The sequence below is a fragment of the Falco biarmicus genome, chromosome 9, assembly GCF_023638135.1.
Source record: "Falco biarmicus isolate bFalBia1 chromosome 9, bFalBia1.pri, whole genome shotgun sequence".
Lineage (NCBI taxonomy): Eukaryota > Metazoa > Chordata > Aves > Falconiformes > Falconidae > Falco > Falco biarmicus.
Window position 1 is genome coordinate 43160372 of NC_079296.1, and position 23738 is coordinate 43184109.

Sequence of the window (23738 nt, forward strand, 5' to 3'; positions counted from 1 at the left end):
ATGGGGAATCTACCACCTCCCTGAGCAACCTGTTCCAGTGTTTCACAACCTTTGTCATAAAAAATTTCTTCTTTTTGTCTAGTCTGAATTTACCCTCTTTTAGTTTAAAAGCATTAGCTTTTTTTTAGTCCCAACTAAAAAGTTTGTCTCCATCTTTCATTTTACATTGATAGCAATTGTGCAACTGTTACATCTTTTCTATAGCCTGTTTTTTTTCACCCAAACTTCATTAGAAGTATAAGCATTTAGTATCTTTCTTGGCTTTTATTTAAATATGTGCATTTGATGTTTTCCTTTTTTGTTAACATTTTTTAATTGAAATTTATTGCAGCATCAACAAGAAATAGAATAGGTCTGTGAACTGGAAAGCTTTCTGAAATATGACTGTAGTTTTATCAAAGAAAACTTGAAAATGTCAGGCAAATACAACTGGTTTTCATTAGGTGGGGTTTGGGTTTTTTGGGTGTTTTTTTGTTATATTTTCCTCTTGGGTTAACTTGGGCTTTCAAAACCTGTCCATTTCCTTGGAATTTTGGACTTTCTTCCTTGTCTTTTGTTTTTCTTTTTGTGTGTGTGTGTGTATCACTTTAATTTGAATGATCAATTTAAGTGTCATTGCTGTCAGAAAGTAGAGATGCTCTCGCAAAGGATTAGCAAATGAAAGAAGTGAAAATTGTTCCTCCCCTGATACACTGTTTGTAACAGCTGTATTTGAAAATTTTCTCATACAAAAAGAGGCTTTTTTGATTATTTCTTAGTAGCACTTAAACTGAATAGCATCAGAGGAAGCCCTTTTAAGGAGGATAAAATAAAAGACACTAAAATAAATGTAATAAAGATAAGACCAGATTATAGGCAACTTCCCAGTATAATTGTTGGGCGATGTTCCTTAGTACTGCAGTAGCAGAATTCGTTATTTCAGTAGTTCCTAGATCTTCTGTAAACTATTTTAATTTCACTGTTGCTGACAGTGGCTTGGAAAGCTCTTTATCTGCTGTTCGGTGGTAGCTGTGTATCCTGGTGGTGCTGCATAATGGGCATTTTACACAATTACTAGCGTGAAACATAACATCAGAACAGTCTAAAGCATTCAGTGTTGTATCCTGTCACGCTTTCAAGCAAAAAGAAGCCCTTGTAGCTCATCAAAATACATCTAACTTTAAGATCCAAAGTTAGAGGTTAAGCTGTGAAAATGTCTAATATTCACAACCACATGAGAGAAGGAGCAGTTGACTAAAGAGTGGAAGAATTGTAAAAGTCTAAAAATAATTTTAAAAAATAATCTAGGTGCTGAAAGACCTGTAGGAAAATAATGTACTATTACTGTGCAATAATGGAAAAGTTGTTTGTCATTACTTCATGTACAGTAGACAGTTTGCCTTTTCAGATGGTGCTGTATGGAGCCGGTACACCTAAAGCAGCATGGCAGGGCTGAGGAGGTTTGGGCCAAGTACTTCCCTTCTTGTATGGCTAGGTTGAATTCTGGAGTATTTTAACTTCTGTCTGCAGAGGAACAGTAGTTAAAACAAAGGTGCTTTCTCTCCACATCTTTACCTCTTTTTCATTATCCTAAACAAGTCTCCCTCATTTTCATCCCCTTCAAAGTATAAATATTTTCAGTTATTTAGTTAAGACACCTTCCTATACAGATTGCTGATAACTTTTCTTTGTTACAACCTTTGAAGGTGATGGAGGGTGAAATTTTGTTGTTCTTTATCCTATTGATACACCTTTGAAAGTCTCATCTATCAGCTCGGCACAGATGGGTATCTTGCTTCATCATCCTACCACTGTTTTTCCTGGATTTGGCATAACATATTCTGTATCTTTAAGAGCATCTTGATCATGCAGTTTTCAAATTATCAGGTGTCTTACCCCCCAACCCCCCGGAGGCAGGTAATAGTGTTCTGAAGCTGCTTTTCAATACGTCAAGTCTAGGATCAAGTTACAAGTAGTGCGATAAGAGTTATGTACCTGAACTGCTGCTATTTTTCAGTATCTAAGAATGTTCCTCTTGAGATAACTTACAAATATCTTGCTACTTTTAACAAGGAGGAACTACGAGGAGGTCTCAGCTTATTTAACAAGAGGAAACACCCACCACAACCAGCCAAGAAGAGCCCACCTCCCTCAAACCATTCTGCTGGTCTGTGCATGGAAGAACTGACATCATCATCATACAAACTGCAACGCGTTAGCTTCTGTTGACAAAGAGGTAAACCTTACCCCTAAGTGAGCATGTAGACAAGGAAAGGCCAGAAAGCTCTTTATTCATCAGAAGAATTGGTGAATGTTTGAATCTTTTAAGCTTTTTAAGTGTATCTTAAAGAATAGGAATTGGGGGATGGCCCGTTCTCCTTCCCAAGTTCACTCAGGTAACAGCCTGAGACCATTTTACACCTTTGCAAGTCTTGGCAAAAGCTACCAGTCTTGTTCAAGGATATTATTAGGAGGTTTTGGTTTGGGTCACGCATGTCTGTATCCCACGTCATCATTGTTTTCTCTTTACGTTCCCCACTCCCTTCCCTGGTTTAGGAAAGGCCAAGATCATGTAATCTGATCTACATGGGATTTTGGTGGTTTGACAGTCTAAAGCTCATTTAATCAGATCACTGGATTATCATGTACCATTCTGGTTTATTAGAGATAAGCATCCTGTATCTTAAAGAACTTGAGAGTTTCTGGGTCTCACCTGACTTCCAGACATATATGCACAAGTGAAATAGATTACAGCATCTTGAGATCACCCTTTCCTGGGTTTCCTGTAACATCAAACTTTTTTTTTTTTTTTTTTTTTTTGTTCTTACCCCAGATATTCTTTTTCTTTCTTAATAAGGACGAGTTGCATTATGGAGATGCTTATGTTATACTAATAGCAGGCATCTGCTTTAGTGACTGCCAGAATATGATTGCATGCTGCTTTGATCAAGATTTAGTTGCATTGCTTAGATCTTTCAAGTTCTGTTTTCTTTTTAAATATAAAGAGCTGTAAGCTTGTTATGGAACTGTTGTGTGGTTCTGTTTAAATATACTCAAATATTTGTTCTATTTTAGTTTTGAGAACATACTAATATGAGAAGGAATGTGCAAGAGTACTGCTTCTATTCAGCAGAACTTCGGTTTAAACCTGCTCATTTATTTCTGCTCACTTTAGTAACTTTTATTGTTTTATCTTGTGACTCTTCTAGAGCCAACAGAACCAGGTCAGACTTTCTAATTTTCCTCATGTGCTTGAAAGCTGTTTCCTGACTTGCAGTCATGTATACTTCAATAAATCACTTGAAGTAAATGCAGGAACATATCTGGGGTACATACTTTCTTTTGCACAGTGTTCCACTGTTAATACAATCGCAAGAAAAGTAACCGGGTTTTGAACCTGGGTTGAATTGTCAGGGCTGATAGTTAGAAAGGCTCTGTACTTCCATGGGGCAATGTGAAAGGCACTCCTATAAATGGAGCCTGCTGCTGCATTGCGACGTAATTCTGTGTCAATTTTTGTCATTTTCAAAGCTACTTATAAAAATGTGGAAGGTTGTTTCATCCTTCCTAATGTTCAGTGGTTTATAAGGAAGGGTACGTATATAAGTTCTTTCACATTTAAAAACATTGGAATGTTGAATTTGTTCCTTCTTGGCTTTGTAAGACATGTAATTTTTTACTTTGTAAACCTGTAACCTGTACATTTTTCCTGCAGTTGTTTGTTCCAGCAATTGCTTTTCAGATTTGAACAGGCAAAAGTGGTCATGATAGTGTGTATATGTATCTTCCTTTTATAATCTTCTCTAATTATATGGTATACATATGGGAGCTTTAACTGATATGCCTTGCTGTAAAAAGAACACAGAGGCAAAATGTAAATAATCAATGCTTTATACAACACTTCAGGAAAAACTGACTTTCATCTGTTTACTTTCGATTTGCTTCTGGACAGCCTTTCACCTTTCTTCACCTGAATAAGGAAGCTGCTACCCTGAACTGGGATTCTTTTCTATTTTCAATGAATACTCTTGGAAACTATCCAGTGTTGAAATCTATCAGCACTTAGAAGTGTCTGGCATTCTTGTCAAACGGGATTGCTGAATTTCCAGTAAGTTGTTAGAGGGCTGAAATCTGTTTCTGCAAGGAGTAAGGAAATTCAATGGCTTTCTGGTTTGGTGGGGATGATGGTATGCTGAAAAGGCCTATCTGAAGACTGATGCTTCGGTTGCATTGTTGTTATCTATTTAAAGTATGAAAGCTTTCCAAGGAATGCTCCTGTTGGTGAGGTTTGTAAGTCCCATGCAAGTTTGTCACTTGAGCATACACCTTCATGAGGCTGAATTACTTTAGAGCCCCAGAGGTGCTCATCTGCAGTTAGGCCCTTTTCTTGCTGAATCTTTGAGTAGTGCTATGTATAGCCTGTGTTCAGTGTTACAGAAGGTTGGAACACAGAAACGTGAGATAAAATAATCTGACAGCCTTACATGAAAGTCTCTGTTGCCTTCCCCTAAATTTCACAGTATTGATTGCTATTTTATATTTCTATAGTTGCTTAGGAGGAAGAGATAGCTGCTCTGTAAACTAAGGATAGTAAGTAAAATATTTACCTGCACTTTTGCATGTATGATTTTATAAAATGTCATGCATCTAAAGTGTTAAATCAGCTAAGGTTCATATAGAGGTTTAGCATAGCCTATAGAGAAACTACCAATGTTAAACACTTTGCTGGTTCTTTTATTTCGCTTAACCCTGGTCCTTGCTTGACAGTTTAATAGGTTACAGATGATTCTCAGTGTAGAGAGGGACAGAGGTTACCTGTATATTTGAACTCGTTTTTGCATTTTTTCTTAGTTAAAATAAGAATTGTATTCTCCTCTTACTTGGGTAGGAAATGAAATACATAAGGGAACTTGCAAGGATGCTGTTTTCCTTTCCTTAGAATATCCCAGAAAATAATAATGGTGCAGCAATTACTTAGGATAATTAATATTGTAAAGTGTATCTGTAAGAGTTGTTTTAGCTTTTTCATAAATGCTACAGGCTGTGATAGTGTATACATCTGAAATAGCTGTACTTCCATTTTTTTCAAAGTTTTGGTTTTTTTTTTAAAAGTTTAAATATTATTAATTAACAGCAAATGGGACAGCGCTGGAAAGATAAAAGATCTTCCTGTGATGGTCCGTGCTCTGTGCAATGGATCTCTGTCTCCACTAAATCCAAAGTGGTCCCGAAGTGAGGAGCTCTGCTTGGTTAGTCTGAGCAGATGTGTGTGTCATTTTCAGGTTTAAAGAATTCTATTTGAGACTGTTCTCAGTTCGTGGACTTGAGGGCAGAAGGAAACCCACATAAGTGCCTACCCCAGTGTGCTATAAATGCATTTTACTGTAGTATGTCTAGTATGCCTTTAGGAGTCTTCTCGCAATGGAGAATCCAGTGAGTCATGGGTGAATCAGTCTGTAATTGATAACTCTTTAAAGTGTATTTCCTGTTTGAATTAAGATGAGATTCAAATGTCAGCTGCTGGCTCTTGTGCCTTCACTAAATAGAAAAAGCTGCTAGTGTCAGGGTTTTGGTTTTTTTCCTTTTTTTTGTTAGAAGTTACATTAAAGTGAACATGTCAAGTATCTTAAGTTTCTTGCAGCAGGGCAAGCTTTCCAGAACTAAAATAAACATGAAATTTACAAAAAAAAATATTGAACAATACATCTATCACAAATGTACGTATTTCCCTGGTGGTGTATCTCAGTGTTGTTGGAAAAGCTTATATGTTATTCTAATGTGAAGTCTAACCTACTTTCTGTACCTTCCAAGAACAAAATGACTTCTCGTTTTGAGTGTATTTTGCTATAAAGCTTGTATTAAAATGTATGGTCATATTTCAGGAGTCTTCTCCCCCAAGTATGCTTAATTGGCTAAAAACTAATTTATTTCTGTTTTCTCCCTTTTGCCCCTTCCTTCATGAGCCTTGTGCTCATCTCTGTTAAGTAACATGTCTTCAGCAAGTACAGCAGAGAATAATCACTTGTATTCATCAAGTCTATCTTGAATCACCCTGTTCATCCACAATTTCTAGGGTGATGCTTTAACTTCTATATTAGTATATTAAAATGTGTCTGAAGGAAGGTGCCTGTCAGTTAAGTTTGTTAGTGTACATCAGCACTGCCAGAGTGTTTAAAGTCATGTGCAGAATACCAAGTGTGTCGGAATTTTTAGCAGGCTTAAGCAGATGACAACGGTGTGTTTTAGCTCTGGTGGTTAGCACACCTCTGGTGCCTGTAGAGCTTTGCTTACAAAAACTTCTTCCTGGCTAAAGAAACTATGCAGTTAATTTAGCCATTCTTTTTAAAGTCTTTTTTTTCCAGGATACAGCCCATCTTTTACAGTGTTTGTTCTGAGAAGGTGGGTTTTGCTATATAAAATGGACCTGTTCCTGGGCCGTTAACCAGTAGACATGCGTATTGTTCTCTGTGAGTGGTGTGCCACCAGTATATGCCACAATTTAAAATAATAATTAAAAAAAAAAAAAAAGGCTTAGTTTCTTTCAGGTCCTTCATAAGGGCACCAGCAGCCCTGTGCATTTGTAGCAGAGAATTAGAGATGAGATGAACTGGAATTCTTTACCATTACTTTTAATATATAAATTGGTAGTAAATATAGGAGGCCAGAATGGATATGTAGGTAACAATACATCATGTCAAAGAACTTGGTGCTGAATTTCCCTGCCCTGTGTGTGTCTGTGCCCTTCAGGCCTTTTCTGTATGTAGAATTTTTTTCACTAATTTTTCGTTAGACATCTTAGGTTGAGTTGAAAGGGCCCATGATCTGGTGGCCAAAGAACTAAAGCAGTATAACATTCCAGTGTTCTGGATGTATAATTGTTAGGTTTAAAGCCAAAATGGCTGAGGACTTTTGAGCAGCTTAGTTTCTAAATTGAATGACCTGTGTGTGTTACTTCCCATATGATGCAGCATTGCCTTACTCTAACCTGTTCACCTCAGCTGAAGCAGAAGTTGAGGCTGTGGTGGCCTGAGTTCAGACTTGCAAACTGAGTTCTGTATCATAATGCAGGTGGTAATGATGGAAAATTTTTATGGTCGTATTTTTTAAGATACTAATGAGTAAATGGGTACTTTAGCAGTATCTGGTTTGTTTTTATTACATTGGATTTTTCTTCTAATATTTCTAATTTATTTTTTTTTTAAATAACAATGTTTGAAGTAATTTCAGGGACCAGGTATACAGGAATAATTCCCTAGTACAAGACTTCCATACTGGTACAAGATACCATAATTATATCTTTATTTTGAGTTGTTGTAAATATTTTTTGTAATGTGTAACTTCTTCTACGCAAACAAAAAGACTACTTCTGTTTTCAGGGGGTGGAAATAATAGCTGACTGAATAATAAATTTGTCTTACTGTATCAGGGAAGAGTACTACCTTGGTTTTTTAAACAGCTGAGTGAAAGTTCAGTCCACTTGAGATCAGATAAAATCAAATGCTACCAAGGTAATTTCATATGGTGTTCTGGATTATAAAGCACTCTTTCACTTTTCCTGACATATTGAAGGGGTTTTTTGGTACAATGAAATTACAAAAAAAAACGGTAAAACATTTAGTTCTGTTGTCTGCCAAAGAATTACAGTTGTTTCTGTAACATCACTTAATTGCGGAAAGCCAGAACATTCCTTTAGTGGAACATTGTTCATTAGAAGAATATCGGGTTATGACTTTCTGAAGTTAGATCCAAAAGCATCTAATGTATCGACTACAGAAATACCTAAACTTTAGATGCTACACTTGGACTAAGGGAATTCTCAAGCTGACTAGAATAATTTGAAATATTTTTAAATGCCTTTCTTTTTGTTACACAGTATTGTATAGTTAGTGACTTCTAGAGAGCAAGAGACTGGATGTCATGTCTTTTATCTTTAGCTAAAAGCTGTTGCCAGCAAAAGGCTCCTGTGCTTGCTTGTTTCCTCTAAAGACTTTTTTTTTTGGGGGGGGGGAGTTCGGTTATTCTCCAAACGTCCTATCACTATTTCACAGAAATGAGGTTGTATTCTGGGGAATATAGATGGGCCTACTGGGAACCAAACTTTATATATTTATATATCCTTATATAGATGATTGTCAACAGCTGGAATCTCCAAAGGATGGATGGATCTTTTGCAGCATTCTAAGCCACCCCATCTTCCTATTTGAGCATCCTTGTAGTCAGTTTTTCCCAAAGCAGTATTGATAAGTCGTAGCCGGTCTGAAGGAAAACACTTTGCAACATGTTTTAATAAATTTAGTGTTGATTAAAGAATGACTAATGAGTTACTGAAAATAAACTATGCATTGTGGTTTTTTTAATCACCAGGGGTTATATCAATAGAAGCCTACATTTAGGGGTTTGTGTATAAATCTGAATGGTCTTCTGTATGTTCCTGATATGATACACACTGCATGAATTAAATCTAAATGTGCTTCCCTTGCATTTATAGCTGCTGCCAATTTTAAGATTTAATGACAGTTGACTGATCCTTTCATTTTACTTTACAATGGTGTAAACAAATGCAAATTTTAAGGTTTATATGTTTTAGCAGAACTTAAACCAGATTTTATTGAGCGAGGCAAGAATTCTGTGCTTTTGTGCCTCTAATGCTGATAGAATTTTGGTTTCACTACAGGCCATTTAATAGAATATGTGCATTTTTACAGCTCCAGGGGAAAAAAAATAAATGTTCAGCTCTGTCCCTGTGCCAGCTGCTGAGTTCTGGACCTTAAGGTTTCCATATTCTTTTAAAATAGTTCTCATTGCTGACAACTAAAATGCATGGTGACCGACCTTCAACAGTCTGTCAGACCCAATAGGGGAAAGCATTTATGCTTTGAATGTTCTGTTGTGACAGACCAAGTTACAACAGAGACGTAGGTGTTTATTTTGCTTTTGGGGAGGAACACTTTTGAGCTAAAAAAGAAGTGGTTTTATGATTTTTAGAAGGACATTAATTGTAAGGACTCTTAGTACTAAAGCTGCCCAAACGGCCAAAATTGTCTAGGTGTGTTTGTATTCTCATATCTGAATGAAAAAGTAATTTTCTGAGCTCCAGCATATGTTGTGTTTGTTCCCCCAGGATGGTTGTTTTACTCTTTTGAATGTTAGTGTAGTCCACATTATCTTCTGCAAGAAAACTTAAGTTACCTGATAAGTCTGCTCATGGTGAAGGCCTTTAACCTTTTGGGGAGGAGGGATGTGTCTAAGGTGTCTCCTGATTTCCTTAAAGATGCTGTCATGCTTCCATGTGTTCAGAGCTGTTGAGATGATGGCTCTGACTTAGTGGTTTGCTGAAGGCAGTGATCTCCTTGGAAAGGTTTTCTCATTCCCAGCTATGTGTTCCTGTCACCTCCGTACCTTGTCAGAAGTTACCAACCCCACAAGCTGTGTTTAGTATGATTCAGCTTGGCTATGTGTATTGGGTTTGCAAGGCAGAGTTTTGGTAGCCAGTGGGGCTACAAGGGTGGCTTCTGTGAGAAGATGATGGAGCCAGTGCCAGCTGGCTGCAGGACGGACCCGCTGCTGGCCAAGGCCAAGCTGATCAGCAACAGCGCAGTGCCTCTGGGATAACATACATGTAAGAAGGGAAAAAAATCTGTGCAACAGCAACTTCAGCTGGAGAGAGGAGTGAGACTGTGTGAGAGCAGCCGCCCTGCAGCCCCAGGTCACGCAGGAGGGGCTCCAGGCACCGGGGCAGAGGTTCCCCCGCAGCCCGCGGTGCAGCCCACGGTGAGGCAGGCTGTGCCCTCAGCCCGTGGGGGTCCATGGAGGAGCAGATCCCCACCTGCAGCCCGGGAGGGTCCCACACCAGAGCAGGTGGGTGCCCGCAGGAGGCTGTGACCCCGTGGGGACCCTGGCTGGGGCAGCGTGTGCAGAACTGCAGCCCATGGGAAGGACTCTAGATTGGAGAGGTTTGTGGAGAGCTGTCTCCCACGGGAGGGACCCCACGCTGTAGCAGGGCAGGGCGAGGACACCACCCCCACCCCCCACCCCCCAGTTCCTGTCCCCTTGCACTGCTGGCAGGGAGGAGGTAGAGAAATTGGGAGTGATGTTGAGCCCAGGAAGAAGGGAGGGGTGGGGGGGAAGGTTTTTTAAGATTTAGTTATTTTCTCATTATCCTACTCTGTTTTGAATGGTAATAAAACAATTTTTCCCAAAGTAAAATCTGTTTTGCCTGTGACAGTAATGGTTGGGTGATCTCCCTGTCCTTATCTCAACCCCTGGACCTTTTGTTATGTTTTCTCTCCCCTGATCAGCTGAGGAGCTGCTTTGCTGGGTACCTGGCATCCAACCCATGGCAGTATGGTTCAATTTAAAAACCAGAGAAACCAAACATTAATCCTACACATGCATTCGGAGGTGTAAGGCAATGTGATAGGACATTAGTGCAGTTTTGGAATCTTGTTTGCTCTGTAGAACTTTCATAGTACCTGTGACCATGGGACTTTAAAGTTGTGGCAGAACATTTTTTTTAATTTTTTTTTTTTTTCCCCAAAATCAAAGAGTTCCTGAAAATGTTTCTCACTCTTTGAATTACTCTGTAAAAAGACAAATTGAAGAAATACTTGACCTTTTGCAGGAATTTTAGGGGGAGGAAGAAGAGGATTGCCTATCAGAATGTGGTCTAATATGTCCTGTGGGACAGGCAGGAGCTAGGTTTCCTTGGCTCTTTTGTCAGAGAGAAATTGAAGTCTGGGCAACATTCCCAGGATCAGTATTACGATAAGAATGCGCACATCTGGGTCTGTGTGCCAAATGATCAGATTTTATTGTTGCTTCCATCCACGCAAGGCAGCCTATTAGCCAGGTGGCGAGTAGAGTCTAGCGAGGGTCTGATGCATACTGTGAAATTTGGCTATGAAATTTGCCTGATGGCTAAATAGCATGGAGCCTAGGTATTTTTTGATAAATTTTTCGACCTCGGGAAGGCTTGTGAAATCAGTCCATGGTATCACAGCTAGCCTTATGTTTCCAGGAATGTCAGAAGCAGCAGAAGACTCTTAATAGGGGGGCCAGTCTGTCTTCAGTATCCTGAGAGGAATTTCAGATTGCAAATGGAGGAGCTTTGACTTGGGTACCTACAACACTGAGGTAAACCAGCTGAGTTTTAGATCTATCTTGGAAAGCAGAAGTACTTTTTAGAGAACTGTTTTGGATACTTGGAGAGCTGTGGTGTATGATGAAAGAAGGAGCTGGACAGCAAAGGCTTTAGCCCAGTTGTTTTTTGACAAAGCTTGGCAAGTCAGATTCTGACTTGACCTCTCCACGCTGAATGAACTGTTTGGCTTTGATGCATCACCAGTGCTGCAGGATGATGGGATTGCCTTTGAGGGTGGCCTACTATATAACTGTTTTTGTTTTAACAACGAGCTATTGTCAGATTCCTTTTAGCCCCAAAGTATGGAGCGTCAGCTGATTTTTCAGCTTCTACTGGCTCACTTTGCAAAGAACCTGTAAGAATACAGAGACGAATACTGCAGCTTTGCTGGGAGCACGGAGCCTGCTCTCACAGCACAGCAGGCTGTGGAGTCCTTCAGATGACTCCAGATGATGTAGCTAGGTATGCCAAAATAAAATATTAAAGGTATCCTCTAAGAAATCGGGAGGTTTAAACTCTTTCTACTATAGGCAATTCTATCTGCCAAGACAAAGTGAAAGCCTGGTGGAATTTTCTGGCCCTACTGCTGGGGCAGACTTTCATTATGGAGTCTAAGAAGGTCTATGTCTGGATTCACATGGCCCCACTAATTAATTCCTTGTGTCACTAGATGCTGTGGAGAGTATGGTGCGTTGTGATTTATGCAGGTTCATGTCATTCTGGAAGATGCATCCAGTCTTGTCTGTCGGGTACTGCATCGTCCTGCCTTACTTGAGAATTTATTTGTATTCTAATACTTCTGGATATGCCTTGGGGCAATGATTTATCAGGAGCTTGGTTGTGTAGAAGACTTTGTGTTATATATCTCAGTGCAGAACTCAAGGTGATGAAAGAAACATGTAACAAGGGCAGGGAGAGTGCCTGACCGTTTAAGTAGTGTGTCGGTCCTTCAGATATTGCCCATTCAGGGTGTCTTCTGTCTGTGTGAGCTTGCATGGTTGTAAGGCCTCAGAAGAAAAAGGTCAGGTTGCTCTAGGGTACAGATTCTTTCCTCATGTGTAAAGGGACCAAATGATGTGACATGCAGAGTCCTCTGATACCTCCTGAGCAGACAAGTTCTTTAAGGACCTGGAAGAACCACTGTCTCTTCTGGAAAAAAATTATGTCAATGTGTTAGGCCTAGTCCATTGATTTAACTTATGTCTAATAATGTTCATGAAATAAATAAAAATTGAAAGTTGCATGCCTCTGATAGAGAAGAAATTTTTCCTAAAAAGAGGAAGACTTGCCTTAAAGAAAAGCAGTTGTATGTATATATATTTATTATTTTTTATTATTATTGTACGGATTTGTCCTGTATTTTCTGCCAGAGTAGAAATGAATCATCAATCAAGAGATTTTGCATTAATGGCAGTGGCGGTTGTTCTACCTGTCTGCACAAACAACTGGCCAGGTTAGATAAGTACTTAAATTGACCAGTTGGTGTTTAAGTCTGTATTATTTATATGTGGTATCTTGGTTTCATCAAAGTATTCCAAGGTAGTATTTCTGAAGTTCTGTAAACCTTCCCACAAATGATTACAAGTTTTTTCTGCCATAAAGGTTCCATGCAGTAATCGATAAAGAAAACAAAATCTAGGCTTTCCAAGGGCAACCTGGAAGTGCTGGAAAGATAAGAGGTATCCTGAACTAAGTTGAGAGTTTTGACCAAATATATAGAAAGGCCAAACCACTGTAATACAGATGTGAGGAACGGTATGACATGAAGTGCTGGAATATTGTGTTACTCCTTGCATTTTTAATACCTTGCAAGAATAACTTGGTGATTGTTTATTAAAACTCAAGGGAATGCAGACATAAAAATAATGTTAAAAAATAGTTTTCATGGAGGTGTATTTTTACTTTTGAACTATTCTGAGCTAGTTTGCCGCAAGGATTGGATAAATGTGCTTGAACCATATTTCAGGCTCTTCTTTCCCATCTTGCTACCTGGAAAACTTGGTGTCCAGAGGCTGGAAAATGATATTGTTTGTTCAGCCAATTAATTTTATTTCTTGTAAGAGTCCCATTGAATTTGGAAGGGCTGTTTGTTCAGTAAGATGTTCTTGCTCATATACCTACTGTTCTACAGGCAAGACTGAAATGTACTGCAGGTGGTATGATGTTTCCTTTTCCCAGCATGATAAGGGGTTTTTCTCACGTGTAGATTTGTTGAAAAGATTTTCCTCAAGAAATTCATATCCTTGGACATGAATTTTGAAGTAGGATTTGGAAATTTGGTATGGCTGCTTTCCCTTTAAAATTCCACTCAAATTTCACAGGTATAGTAGACTTCTAAAAGCAGTATAGTCACTATTTTGCAAACTTTTTCTAGCTTACAGCAACTCTAGATAAATTTTCTAGTGGTAGTCGTGAGACTGTTAGTTCGAGCATCTTCTAGACTGTTATCAGGACCTGCAATGTATTTTCTTTGTGCATAGATTTCTAACAAAAAACTTTGTTTAGGACTATAGTTTGCCTGAAAATTAATAATTCTGGTTCTGAAACCTCTCCCGTCTATGGTTAACAGAGCCTTCAGCTGGCCGGGAACTCTTGACACTGCATAGAGGGACAGGTGGCTAGCATCACCTGCTGTTAACCTCCTGCATCTGAGATTTGGGGTGGGAGCAAAGTGGAGGAGATTTGCCCTGTTTTTTTTCTGATCTGTTGGTACAGTATCACCCTAGCCCATGTCTGTGACATGATCTGAATTTACAGAAACTTTAAAACAAGTTCCGTTTCATGAATCGGGTTAATGGTATAATTAGCTGAACAGCTAACCCTGCAGAAGTGAGGCACTGGTGGCTGAAGGAAGTAAAACAGCAGGAAAGACGTAACTGGAAGCTGGAGTGAATGGAGAACTATTTAACCCATAGTCTGTACCAACGAATCCTTGTATGATCATGTACTTAATTGCAATTAAATTACTTTAACTGTTATGTTACTCTAATTAAAGTTACTTTTCCAAGGCTATGTTCCGTAAATACATACAATTTTGCATTTAAAATGCACACCTGAGCTAGAGTTGTCTAATAGCACAAAGATTTGCCATTGGCACCCTTCTGTTTTGAAAAGCTGTGGTAAGTCAATTTTCATTTAAATGTGCAGCCCTCCTGAGCATTCTGTCTTCTTGCAATTGCAGATTTCCTGCATGCCAACCTTTCCTGTCTGGTTCTGGGGTAAAAAGCTGCTGTGCTTATTCAGCTATAGATCGGTGGGGGTACTGGATGTTTATAGCTACATCAGGAATACCCTTCATCTACCTCTGGTGTCTTACTCTGCTGTGAAATTTCTAATTCATACTGAAGGTGTGAAAGTTCCATATCGCACCCACCCCACCCCTCCAATTTTCTCAGGTTTTGGCATATTTCCCCAACTGTAACAAGTAGCAAGAAGAGGGAATCTAAAATCAATAAAGTAATTCAGCTGAAAACTGGTGAGGCAACTGGGGCAAAGGGGGAATGAATTGGAGGAACAGAGTGCAGGGAGAGTCAAGTGCCAGGGAAGTTTTTAGTGTCAAAAGAAGAGACAGGTGAGGGAGTGAGTTGGATGTGGTCCTGGAGCTGGAGGAACTGGAGCTATAGAAGGGAAGCAGGATCTAGAGATAAGTGGGAAGACAAGAAAAAGGAATCCACAGCCTGAGTACAGTTTCCTCTTCAAGGTAAGTCAGTCTGACTTGAGCTTTGCCACTCTGAGACCCTCCTGTCTGTCCTGCTCTTGGCTGTTGGTTCCTGCCCTCTGCCCTGTGCTAGTGGGGTAGCTCTTCCCTCCCCACATGCACACAGAATGAGGTTTAAATCGGCTCAGCTTAGATATTCTGACTGTTCCCTGGGACTTGCCAATGGCCGAAAATTTACAGTCCTCTGGGTTAGCTATTTAATTTGTGTATTCATGTAATTCAGATTTTTCTTTTCCCAGTTTGGGTGCTGGTATTTCTGAGTTATTAGTATATGAAGATTCCAGATTTTGTCAGAACACTTGGAAAAATTTCCAGATAAATCTGGATTTAATGTGTAACTAGTGACCAGCACTGTGAGGCTCTGTACATTTGAATTTGTTTGTGCTTCTTGTGGTCGTTGTAGTAGACCAGGTTCTATTAAATTGAATAATTTATTCATTAACTTTATTATTTTGTCCTTGATAGCACTTCTCTGGAATATGCCATCAAGAATGGCACTAAATATTTTGAAAAAGTAATCCATTAATAATTAAGCATTTTGGATAACTGTATAAAATAAATATTTAAGTCAATTGATTTTTATAAAATTAGGTATGTTTTTAAGTAGCATCTCATGCCGATGAAGAAATGGAAGAAATAGTAACACAGTTAGGTCACTCACATAAATTAATAATTATCTTTAACTTCAGTCCTATCTCTGATGAGAGATTTTGCAGTTCCCCTTTTAAAAAAAGGAGAGATGAATTTGGAACTGACACAAAAATTCAGTAAGGTCATGAAAGAGGCTGTGTCCACCTTACCAAGCACTGTGGTGTAATAGGATCAGATCTGTCAGGTGCTGAGAACCTGGCATCCATGCTGTACAGGTGGTGAGGGTTTTATTTCAAGCTGGTCCTTGTCTGATTGTGTGGCTGAATTCCTGTTAGTGGTTGGAGCGTGTACAATGTACATCTGAAGCTCATTCTCTGATCTAGTTTTATTCAAAAGAAACGTGGTTCGTGTACTTAGAGACCGCTTTGCAATGTAAAGCAAAGCAAGGAAAATAGGGTTGTTTGGGAGATTGACTTCAAAAGTGTAATCCTGATTTGAATTAAATGCTAAAGTATAGATGTACCTAGAGTCGTGCAGATCAGGAAGTTCACTTAAGTAATTTTGTTTGGTAAGAGAGCTTGGATATCTGATACATGGGAGTGGGATCAGGAAATGCAATGAATGCTTACAGAAATGAACAGTTACTAAGAATTTCATTGATTTGGGAGTTTGAAAAATACCAGGAGGGCATCACTTAAAAAACAAACAAACAATCCAACTAGTATTTTTTGGAAATGTCTTTACCCTTATGAAGCAGCCTCTATAAAGTGGCCTTTGTATAAGTCAGATGCTAAATACAGGGGATTGGAGGTGGTGTAAAAACAGAAAGCACACCAACTGTTTGCTGTTTATAGTTGTTTCGTTTGGAGTCCAACAGAAGATGAACTCTAGTTCCTTGGTGTTATAGAGAGGAAGAGATGGATATATTTTTCAGATTCTGTACTTTAAAAAAGCAAAAATAATCTCCACAAATACTTTTGCGTGGCAAGAATGTTTTTTCAGTTTTACCATGGAAGAAATAAGTCAAGTATCAGCCTGTCTGCTCAGTGGAGACAGTTGTCTTTAAGAACTGGTGCTATCTGATATTCAGGATGGTTTTGGGTTACCATTTTACACAAATTTATTATTTATTACCAGGACTATTAAACCTCAGTGTGTGAGGAACAGTGCTTATAAATGGACGTGGAGACAGAAGTATTCTGACCTTGTAATGGTAAAGGTCTTTATGGTGCTTAGAAAGGAAGAGAGAAAGAAAGTGGATGCTGAACCTCTTCCTCTGCTGGAAATCATACAGGCGCATGGTTTATCCATCCCTATTCCCAGTACTGTTAGCCTTGGCATTCAAAAATAAGTCAATACATCTTTATGCGGGGAGACTGGTTGTATGGTTTTTAACAGTGTAACTGGATTGTTGATGTTAAAGCCTGTGTTACTTTCAAGGTTACATTTGTAGTCGTAAGACTGGGACTTCTAAATGAAATTTTTTTGTATGATCTCTTTGAAAGCTTTAGATGATGGAAGCATTCAAAAATTGTGACACTGATAAAATGGGAATAGTTGACACTAAGTGGTGTATGCTCAAGATGGAGTCTAAATAATAAAGGTGATAAGCCCAACCTAGCTATCCACAATGAATTTGAAGACTTCGGGAATCGATACAGGTCAGGCTTGCTCACAATTTGTTTGTGCAGTTAAGAGCCTGTGTTGTGCTTTCCTCTAGTGCTTAGGTGTATGCCAGTTCAAAAACACAAACAAAAATTCAAACTCACCCTATTGCCAGGACTTTTTTCTAAATTCTTGGCTTGCCTTTTCTTCCAGGAGTATTCATGCCTGTGTGCAGCTATTGATTATTTCTCAGTATATTGCGGTTTCTTGTGTCCTGGAACAAATGGGGTGATACCAGTGGATTTTTGTTGTGAAGCTGCAATCTTAAAGATTCTTGGGTGTTTAATTAAAATTGACTGGTGCGTTGTTTTGGGGTTTTTTTTCCATTGGTGTCACCAACAATGTGTCCTTCCTCTTGTCTGCTGACTTAAAAAAAAAAAAAAAAAATTTAAAAAAAATTGGAGAAACCTGGTATCTGGAGGCTTGCAAATTGGGCTGGTATAGACCAGGCAAATCCAAGAGTAGTTGGGAGAGATCAGAAAGGCTTATTTTCATAGGAAAGCTAGCTATAGAGACTTTTTTAATACCCTTCCTCCCTGACATCACTGTTGATCTAAGACAAAGCTGTATTTAAACAAAGGATAGAAATCTGGGTTTGTTTTTTTAATCATATGAGTGCATAATGATACAATATAAATAAAATAAATTTTAAATGCTTTTTAATATCAGTATTTTAAAAATATACTGCAACCATGCAAGTATTCGAGATTCAGGACCCTTAAGGAAGAACCTTTTTCTAGCTAGGAGCATCTCATAATAGCAGATGGCTTCCATAATCCCAGATACCAGTATCTGCAATGTGCCATTCACATTATGTACTATGAACTGTCAGTACAGTTTCTCTGGATATCTCTTAAGTCAAATTATCTTCCTGTTTTACAGATTGATAGAAATATGCATTTCCATAATATCACCTTTGAACTAATGAAGTGGAAGTACAGATGAAAACAGTCTGGAGAAAGCTTGAAGTACAGTACAGTTTCATTCAGTTTCCTAATTCTGAGGTAAGGTTAATGCATGCGAAACTGTATTTCAAATATTTCAGGGATAAAAAGCATATGATAAGCAGCTACGATATCTTTCTTATAAATATTTCTGAACCTACTTTTTGTATGCTAGTGAGTCTTTAATACCATACTGGGAACGGCCATTTGATCTACTCTCTGTCCATGTTTCAGTTAAGAAAAAAGAAAAAAACAGCATCAACTACAGAGACATCTGTTGTAGAAAGATACATTAGAAAAAAGTTACCATATCAGGCAAGTTTTATTTGGTACAATCTGTCTGGTCATGGTTATTACTAACGCTTTAATTGAAACAAGGGACTGAAAACATAACCAAGTGACATGCCTGTTGGGCATCTTGTCTTCTGGCCCAGTGTTTGATTGGTACAAAACGCTCTTACCCTTTTTTATTATTATTGCTATTAGTAAAACGTTATGGGGTGTGGTTTTGTCATACCAAGTTCCACTGCCTCGAAATCTTACAGGCATTCCTGTGATTGATTATGAGTGATGGGTGTGTTGGTTCATAGTTTGCTGCTTTTGTGGTGTCTGAGGCTTTTTTTTCCCTTTACGTAACTAAGAGGCTAAGTAGAATAATCCTGAAATGCCAGATTTCTGACATACTTCAGAATTGTTTTCTGCAACATTAGATCTGTTTAAAAAACAGGTCATGAGCAGTGGCCCTCCTACATCGAGCTTCTCACTGTTGGAGTTTGCTTAACTGAAGCTGAGGCAATACCCATATACAGCAGTTTTTAAGCTGCTAGTGCTGTTGGGCCTTCTCACTCTTTCCCATTTGGGTAGAAATGGGGTCTCTGTAACAGGTGGGACAGCTTCAGAGACTACCCTAGCAGGCTTCAACAGTCATCATCTTGCTTGTTGTCAAAGGAAGTTCACATTTCAGATTATGTTACCTTGCTGATTTTGGCCGCTGTTACAAACAGATGTTGAACTCCTTATCAAGAAAACAGAAACTTTACTTAAAAGAGGACTGTCTCTCTCTCACTTCTGGAGATCAGCCAAGGAATCTTAATATGCATTTGCTATTTGTACATTTGACTGACAGAGAGAAGCATGTATTCTCTTTTAGAGGTCAAATTTTAGAGAAACATCTAAGGAAAGATCAGCATTGAATTCAGCTAACTCATATTTTATCTTTAGCGGACTTACTGCTCAAAACCAGGAACTTTCTGCATACCATAAGCAAATTCACAAAGCTATAAAGTTGGAACTCGTGTTGACAAGTGCAAAATTTGTACTCAATCTACAAGCACTTCAGGTGAGGAAGATTGTAATCTTGTCTACATGCTTAATGCAGGTCTGATGGATGTTAGCTTCTTTCACCTTCCTATTTTACTTGGGTTGTTTTATGCCTGCCAAGACAAGAAGACAGGCAAGTACTATTTCTTCTTATTCAATCACATACTCCTATAAAGATGCTGGATGATTCAAAGGCCAATTGTACTATGCATCTTGCAAACAGAAACAGCTAGCACAGACCTAACATGCTTGTGTACTGCTCAAAAGTAAAGGACTTGGAGTCAAGTGCTGACAGTTACGGACTTTGCACTCTCACAAAACCAAGAACTAATTTCCTCCCTTTTTCTCCCAGAGGAGGGGAGCAGATCATTTCTCTTCCAATGAGACAGATAGTTAAGCAATAAATAACAGGTCCCAAATTGTTTATCAAGAGAGGATTCTGCAGGTGAGGCACTGTTTTGAAAGATCACTCTTTCATCTGCCAGAAAGAACAATGTCTATTCTTAGGCTTGTAATGACAAGTAAATTTCAGAATTGGGATTAAGTGTTCGGGGAACATGTGCATACTAATAGAAGACTGTGTACTTTAAGAGCTATTTGTACAAGTAAATAGCTTCATTAACCTAGATGGTTTGCCTGGACACTAGAACCACATCAGCCATTTAGAAGAGCAATCGATGTGCTAAAGGGAAAGGATAAACTGTGTTGATGTAGATTTTGGGATTTTGTAGGATTAAGGAATGGTAGAGTGTAGAGAATGGGTCTTTAAAAAACAGTTTTTTAATCACTCTGTCCTCTGTTCTCAGTGATCCCACTCCCAAAGCATTTGCAGCTGGTGCAGTATTTAGAGTAGTGCTGTAAACTTGATTAATGAAAAATCTCACTCCTTTCATGTCAGAGATTTGAAGGAAGGGAAATGCTTGGAGATGCCGTGTATAGGTGAGCTTTCTGAATAAAGAGTACCAGTACATGCTAATTAGTATGTCTTTAAGATACCATCTGTATTTCCCTCTTAAGTGTCTTTCAGATGCTATCCTGAATTGAAATGAACTGAAAAATGGGTGGATGCCTTTCTGTTACACATGGGGAGAGAGAGAAGGGGTTTTTTGCTAATACTTATTATTTTGCTGATAGGCTGGGCAAAAGCTTTCCAGGGTCAAATGGCACAGCATAAGCATATGCAGTTGGGTGAAAACTGGATGCAATGTTATTTTAAGGGAAAACTGAAACAATCTCAACACTACCACCACATACTCCAAACCATCTTCATAGTTAACTTTTTTCCCTTCTCCACTGTCTTTTTAATAGTAATAGTATTAGTAGCAGTTGAGGGAGGTAAGTGGTTTTCTGCTTTCCCTGTATGGAAGTAGCTGATCTGGCAAAATATAAAATGGCAACGCCACAAAATTTCCCTATCTTGACACAGCTTGTCCTGCTTTTACTGAGGATTATGTGCTTGTAAGTCAACAAGCACACAAATGCAAAAAGGGAGCTTATCAGAACCAAACAAGAACAAGTCCTTTTGTTAATAATTTCTGTTCCTATGTATGTTCTACTTCCTGTTTTCATACCTTTATATAATATATATACCTTTATATAATATATATATTGAATTTCAATAGCAAGGTGACAAAGAAGGAAGGTTACCAAATCCAAAAGAGGGGAAAAACTATAAATAACCAGAGGTGGACAGAGTGCATCGTTCCAGGTGTTGATCAGACATTTTATGTACTTCCTGAGAGAGATCGGTGGTATCGTATTTCAGAGCCTGACTTGCTTTCAGGTGTATTTTTTGAGCCTACTTATGACTTGACACCCACAAAACCCTGTGAAATTGAGTGCTTTAGTTTTAAATGTTTGTTATATGAAAAAGGTGCATTATTTTGTATCTAAAACTGCTGGCTGGTAATTTATGTGTTAGTTCCTAGTTGGTGTACAGGGAGAAATTGTGATTAAATCTCTCTGGTTATGTCTTCCATGTTACAGTTAAGAGTATCGTACATCTCCCTGACAGTTCTCAAGATGGTTTACTTTAATCTTTAATACAGAGTCTCTCCGTAATATGGGTCTTCATTGTACTTTTGCTATTTTTAGTCTATTTTTTTGAGACAGTGTAAACTTTTTTTTGCAACTGTGTGTTTATACAAGTCTTTAGCATTTCTAGTATGATGTAACTGGAGAAATACAGCTTAATATATTACGCCTAATCAGTAGGTCTGTGTATGCTTAATTACCTTCTGCAACTGGTCTCGTGTATCATGTTGTTTCTTCATTTAATATAAAGATTTTGGTTGTATGATTACTTTGGGTTTTTGCAGTATTGAAAACTGGGCTTTGGATGACTTCCTCCCTCACCCTCCATTAAAATATGAAATACTCCCTTAGTTTGACTTGCCTGCAGCAAGGCATCAACTAGGAGGAGATTAAAGACCTCTAATGTACAACTGCTGAACCAGTAATTTTAGTTCACAGTTTAAGAATAACTTCCTACTTTTCAGCTTCTAATGTCTATAGAGTTGTTGTCTTTCTGTTTCCTCCCAAACTGGTGGTAGTAGAACCATAATTTCTCATGTGATGGAGCTTGTACGTTCAGTAGCCAGGAACACATGCCAAGTGCTTCAGATTGAAATCTGCCAGTGACAACATGGTATTTTTTGCAATAGTTTTCTTACTAACCATCAAGACTGTGTAAGAACCCCTCCATTCAGCTAGGAAGCAATTATTCTGTAAGGTTGGGTTAGCTGCCACTGAATTTCCTTGGTGGCAAACGATTTGCTCAGAGTTAATTCCATAACAAACAGGCTGAGCCACTTCAGGCTCAAACCACAAGTGTGGGGAATGCAGGTCAGTGTGCTCAAAGCATTTTCCGGGAGTGGAGTAACCAGAAGTCCATGTTGTCTTTTGAATCAGTTGAACAAAACAGGAAGTGCCAGTGATTCCACTCCAGAGCTGCTCTGTTCTGTAGCGCGCTGTCACACGTTTTGCTGGTCCTTTGACCAGTATCCTCCTAACTGTGCTTTACTTACTTCCTTTTGGCCCGGCTTATCCCAGGTTATTCTTGTAGGGTGACCATGACAGCGTAAAACAAGAGCCTTCCCTGTGCTAGGCCAAGACTTACCAGATTCAGGCAGGTTGAGTTAAGCTGTCCAGGAATCCCTTAGTTTTACAGTTTTTCTGTTGGCTCTGGCTCAGAAGCTCGTGTTGAAAGTGTAGTGGGTGAGAGATCTCAAAGAAATCCAGATAAGTGGTTATGTAGTAAGAGGAGGCTGAATTTTGTGTTTTTTCCCACCCTCAGATATGTAGATTTTTATGGGGTAGGATGGAGAACTAATTCAAGAACTTAGCCAAGAAAAGTATACAGTGAATGCATTCACAGGACAGTATGAAGATGCTTGTATTGATAGGAATGTATTTTACAATGAGATTATTGTGACATGGATATGTAATTAGAAACATACCAGGTTTTCTTCTTTGCTTATTTGTTGACTTAATGTTTAGATTAAGAATGGTAAAATGTGGTTATCTACTGAATATTAATACAGGGGTTGTTTTTGTTTTCAAGTATTGCTTTTCTTTTGTTGGTTGATGGGTTTGGGGTTGGTTTTTTTTCCTTCCTTGAGGCAGAACCAAGCAGATAAATGTTGCTTTCTGCTGGTACTATTTTGAAGCAGTCTTAAGAAGTCAGTTATGGACTAGGTTCCTCTGAGCTAGGTTTAAATGTCAAGAACATCCTTCTTCAGAGGTTCCAAGGTTATGATAAGGTGAAATGTTTCTGAAGTATTACTGCTGATACGGAATTGCATGGAAATAAATCTAGGGGTCCAGTTAAAATGTATTTCAAAAAGCTAAAGAGCTGCTTGTTAACCTACCAAAATCTAAGATTGATTTAGATAAGGGTCCTTGTTTAACATCCTTAATGTTCGTAAAAGTGTGATAGAAACTTGCTAGTTTTCTTATTTCTAATCCTGATACTACATATCCTTTAAAAAACCTAAATGTACACCTGTAACCTACTCACTTTTTTTCCTCCAGTAAATTTGCTGTTTGGCGGTATTTCCAATCTTTGAATTAATAAGACTTTTTTTAAATAGGGTACATGGAGGGGATGAGGGGATGGTGTGTCTATCAGCCTTACAAAATTAGCATCAACAGTTCTGTTGCTCTTACTGTCTCCATGCCATCAGTAGATGGTACCTTTCTCCCTGCTCTGCCTGTTACTCAGCCAGAGCCTAAGCAGGAGCTAAATCCTTATGTGGACATACAGTCTCATGATAAAAAAGAATATTGTCACTATTCCTGTGACTGGGAAGAAAAATTTAAAAAGCTGAAAAGATCTTTTGGAAATCTTGAGCTAGTGAGAGTGGCTACTCCTGCTGTGGTT

The 23738-nt window shown here is 38.6% G+C and overlaps 1 protein-coding gene across 4 annotated transcripts in view; it reads left to right on the forward strand.

Moving 5' to 3' along the window:
- Positions 1-23738, forward strand: part of BMPR1A (bone morphogenetic protein receptor type 1A) — an 84402-nt gene that overhangs the window by 22750 nt on the left and 37914 nt on the right. For 2 of the 4 annotated variants that reach the window (XM_056350739.1, XM_056350741.1), the window contains exon 2: positions 17976-18097. The exons of 1 other annotated variant lie outside the window; for it this stretch is intronic. The gene's annotated coding sequence lies outside the window, so the exon portion shown is untranslated. Of the gene's footprint in view, positions 1-2052; positions 2216-17975; positions 18098-23738 lie in introns of all 4 variants that reach the window. One more of the 4 variants, XM_056350740.1, reaches the window with a different exon arrangement.